Genomic DNA, 5590 nt, shown 5'->3' on the forward strand with positions numbered 1-5590 from the left:
GATTAGAATTTTCTCTGAAAGGGATTCCATCTTATCATTTCATTCAATAATTTAACACATAGTATTAAATCCTATGATGTTCTAAGAGCTATCCTTAGTAATAAAGAGAAGAAGAAAAACAAAAAAATATAAACTCATGGAAGAACAACAATCATATTATCATATATTATCATATTATCATATATTTAAGATAAACATAAATAAATACAATTTGACAAATAATTCTATGGTAGCTAATCCTGGCTCTCCAGTCTCATAGGTTTTGGTCAGTATTGTGCTTTCATGTTCACTCAATTCATATATATATATATATATATATATATATATATATATGTATATATATATATATATCCTGTAATGATACATTATATTCATATATATATATGCAATCCTTAATGATACATTACAATAACAAATAATGATATCAAATACACTACAGTACAAATACATTACAGTAACAAATAAGCAAAAATACACTTTAAGGCCTAAGAAAAACCATGAGCCAACCCCAAGTTAAGTAGAAAGAAAGAAATAATTAAGACCAGAGACAAAATTAATAAATAGGAAACAGAAAAAAAGCAGCAACAGATTTGGTTCTTTGAAAGGGTAAACAAGATCAGAGAACCCTTAGACAAAAAGAAACAAATAAAAAATAAAAGGACCAATTTTTTTTAATCTATCAACTAAGAGATATCTGAGCCCAGATAGATTCACTGTTGAATTCTGAAAGGCCTCTGACGAAGAACTAACACCAGTGCTTCCCAAAGTATTCTGTAAAAGATAAGGAAAAGAAATGCTACCAAGCTCACTCTAAGAAGCCAGTATCATCCTTATATCAAAGTCACATACAGCAACAACAAAATAAACCAGGATTCAGTCCCCCTGATGCAAAATTTCTCAACAAAATTATCTAAAAGCAAAGGCCTGTCAGAATTCAATAGTGAATTTTCTGGGCCAGGACATTTCTCAGTTGAATACTATTTGAATACCATATGAAAGATAGAGAGAAATGACAAACAAAAAAGGTCATTTTTACAGATCTTGCAGAGCTAGAGGCCTAGATGTCAGTGTAAAGACACAATCAATAATAGCCAGGGCGATACGTCTCCACTATAGTCCAACGGGATAGATCAGGAGGATTAAATGGGGAGTGAGAAGGAAGACAGAAAAATGAACAGACTGTGAGGAGGAACAACTAACACAAAGGGCCACTTACTACAATGCCTACTACAATACAAACTTATTAAAATCTGTACATATATACAACAAATTTTAGTGGAATTACAAAATAACAGGGGAACAAAGCCCCAGCTGGATAGCTCTACCATCAAATCACTTTCATTGCTGAGAATGGGCTACACCTAAGTGTTGGCCAAAGGGACTCCATGAATACTCCTAGACAGTTCAGGCTATTGCCACAGCTATTGGTTGCTCTCTGCAATGATGGTAAGATCCTATTGCTGAAGACAACCTTTACCTACCTCATTGAACACAGACAAGTATCAATCTGATACCTGACCAGATCCTTCATCCCCACTGACTCCTGTTCACAGTCCTAAAAGTACTCTTTATACTAACAGAGGAGAAAGGTAAACAAAAATCTACCACAAGCCCTTTACTCTACAGTGGTGATGATCTGCCTGCTTGATACGATATTGGCACAATTGTTATAAGAGTATCCAACCACCATTTAGTAAGGTTTAAAGTCCACTCCATGAGATGTGACTCATTTCTGACATTGCTCTATTGACTAAGAACCAAAGACTAGATAGGCCATGGACCTAGGAGAAAATCAAATACTATTATTCTTCTAAAGGAATGTAGCTGCTAAATGACACCTAATGAAATTCTACTGTACCCATAAATCGGTATCTTGCTCAGCCACCATCAGAGATGCTTTCTCCTGCAATAGACGGGAACAAATACTGAGGTCCACAGCTGAATAAAGTGCAGTGACCCTGGAACAGTCAGTCGTGAATGAGATGTCTTCACCAAACCCGTCCCCCTCAGTACTCAGGGAACTAAGCATAGAGGGAGGTGGAAAGACTGTAAAAGCCAGAAGGGTTGCATGACACCAAGGAAACATCTGTAGCAGCACAGGGCTTGAAAAAGCAGGAGGGGTTCTGTGATTAGGAGAGGAAAATAGATACAAGGTCCCATTCCAAACAAAGAAGCTATCTCCAACTGACATCAGCTTACAAAGGAAAAATTTTTTTTCAATTGAGTTTCACTGGGTACACAAACCACATTGAAAGGGCAGAACATCATGTCCACCTGTATATATAATAAAATAACAAAACCCAGTATTATTTTGGAAATATTTTTCCCATTGTGCATTATTTGGACATCTCCTACCTTGTTGGCCCATTATTTGCTTATTATAGTTTTTGGTTTTGTGCTTTTTATTGGTTTCTGTTTTGTTTGTGGGTCTCTGCATGTCTGTTTCTCATGCATTTCTCCTTTTTATAGTTCATTTGTTTTATTTGCCTACTCACTTTCTAAAGAGGGGAAGAAAGAAGGTGTACAGTTAGATGGGTGGAATGGTCATGAGATATTGAGAAGAATCGTGGATGAGATAAAGGAAACACTGATCAGAATATATTGTGTGATAAAGAATTTATTTTCAATTTAAAAAACAATAAAATAGATCCAGACTTACATTTGTGGTTATTTTACAAAAAGATTCCAATTATTATATCACAAAGATGCTCATACACCAATCTTTATTCTGCACTATTCACAATAGCTAAAGTTGGGCATATGAATCAAGATTCAAGCAAGAGGTCTGGGGAGAGCAAGCAGTTTGAGTCATTAACATGTGTCTTATTGCAGGCTACATCATTTGCATACGTTCATCTGTAATGGTCATGTAGTAATGAGACATAGATCAGTGATCACACTGGCATCGCTGTCAGGGGCTGCGATGGTACCACCATGCAGTGGTAGGACAGTAAATGGGTAAACCTGAGTTAGAAGAACTGATAGATGAAGAGCCTGAGATTAAAGGCTCTTCAATGAACCTCTGGGGTCCTGGAAAAGGAGTTGTCCCACCCCGACCCTAAGAAGTAGTCACAAGTTTGAAGCAGAAGCAAAAAGGCCTTTAGATTCCTGGTACATATTTCAGTGGCCGTTATTATAAGTTACATATAACATTAAGTTAATTATAATTTAACCACATTAGATTACCTCCAGTCAGTGCTGGACTTTCTATCTCAGTACTTCACAATTCTAGATCATTAATTGTCTCTTTTTTGTGTTAATATATGGTCAAAACTTAAAGATACAAATAATAGGAAAAGAACATAAAACTATGTGCACAGAGAAGGTTCCTGCATTCTGCACTTTTCCTTGCAAACAAATTGCATGTTATTTATAGTTTAATGTAACAGATCAGTGAGAGGTTACAATGCTGAAATGATATAATTAGACTGACATTATTTCTTCAATTGAGCTTTTTGCACAAGGTTTTTAATTCTTTAGCAAATGGTCAGCCCTGAAAACATACATGGAAGTGATGCTATGCAGACTGGGTAGTTTGGGTTTAAGAATATGTATGTGTATATATGACTATAACAACAATTAATGAAAAGTGGTCCATGAATTTGTTAGATATCGGGAGGCATGTATAGGAGTGCTTGGGGGGGAAAGGATGAAAGTGAAAATAAAGTAATTATATTATAATCTCAAAAATAAAAGAAATAATTTAAAAACAATGAGAAAATATTTTTACTTTAATCTCTGTGGTTTTCTCCCAGTGAGTGTAGAACAAAGAGAATAATGAGCTCTCAGTAGACCCACAACCCTCAGTAGGTACAATAACTTCTGAAAAAGTTGATAGTTCTACTAGAACAGACTTTATCAAGCTGTGCAGTCCCCAGCCACTCACGAGTCACTGATGAAGTCCTATGTGTAGCTCTAACTAAAGAAACCTAACCTGTAGGGGAATGAAGAACTCTATCTCAGTCAACTTCCTACAGGCTAACATGTATAATGTAAGCAATGTACCAAGAGAGCACGGTGTGCCTTCTCTGTGTTCAGTTCTGCGCCAAAAATTTTAGATGTGCACTAAGAAATATTGAAGAATTTTGCATAATAAATAACAGAGAAGCACTTACAGATATATATATTACTTATTACTTATTACTTCAAGGACATCCTCCCCACACACACACAAAAGCCTCAAACTTTCAAATAGCACTTCAAATCTGCAAGAAAGGAATCAAGAGTAGTCTAAGAAGCTCTACAGGACAGAAAGACCAACAGACTTGGGTACAGTCATCACACAAAATTAATGCCCAGCTCTAATGATGATGGTGGTGTCAGTGATGGTAAACATTATAGAGTTACCTTTCCTCTGATTCATGCTCTTCTCTTAATGTTTTACATATGGGCTGAGGAGATAGACCAGTAAAGTACTTAATTATAAGTATGAGGATCTGAGTTCAACAACAGGAACACAAGTAGATAGTGGAGTGCTTATAAGATCTGGGTTGGACATGGTCAGGGAAGTATCTATGGCTCACTAGCCAGCCAGATTAACATAATCATCACGTACCAGACAAATAAAAGAATATTTTTCAAAAAACCAACGTGATCAATACCTGTGAAACAGTATCTGAGCTTGACTTCTGCCATACAGATACTAGTAAACACAGCCATGCAAACCCACACACACATATTCACAAAAATATACTTCTTTATATGTATATTTTCATATTGAATAATGAAAATAATCACATGAATATCTTCCTACCATTTTCCTTACTAAATGTAGGCAAAAACTATTATTCACAGAAGTTAGACGCCTTGAACTTCTGACTGCAGCTGGCAGGTAATTGAAACATTGTAAGGAATTAAGAGCCAGAGCTCTCTTAAAATTTTATACAGATAAGATGTACTGCTCCCCACTAAATAGTCAAGAAAAAACTGTAAGAGTTGATGTCACAGCATTGCTTATCAGCTTCAGGAATTGTTCATTTACCAAGTATTTATAAAGCATCAGTTATGATATTCACAGAAAGAGACAAGGAAGACACAATGAATAGTCCTCTACTTTGAGAGCTTATAGTTTGAGAGGAAAATACACCTTGAGAGAACAATGATATCACGAATGTTTTGGGAACTTAATTCTACTCCAGAAGAAAAGTGGTCAGGAAACTCTTCACAGAGGAGATGGTTTTAAAGTAGAACTCTAAGGTTTGCTATATAGGAAAGGGAAATAAGTCATCCTAGGCAGGGCAAATGGTAACTTCCTGGGGGATTGATGACCACTTGTGAACATTCATCCATGAAAAAGAAAAAGTGGAGGCACCAGAAGAAGGAAGAGTATTCTGTGCTGTCACTAAAGCCACTATTGATATACAGCTTCAACCAGCACATATAAAGATGAAAAAGAGGAAAAATCCATGCTTTAGTTACATTACAGATGTTCTATCTCTCTACTAAGATAGGATGGTTTTTTCTAGTTCCATTAGATTTCCCTACAAATTTCATGATGTACTTTTTTCCCAATATTTGTAAGTCTTTTTTTTCCTTTTTTTTTCTTTATTAACTTGAGTATTTATTTGCATTTCAAATGTTATTCCCTTTC

The sequence above is a fragment of the Rattus rattus genome, chromosome 5 (genome assembly GCF_011064425.1).
Source record: "Rattus rattus isolate New Zealand chromosome 5, Rrattus_CSIRO_v1, whole genome shotgun sequence".
NCBI lineage: Eukaryota > Metazoa > Chordata > Mammalia > Rodentia > Muridae > Rattus > Rattus rattus.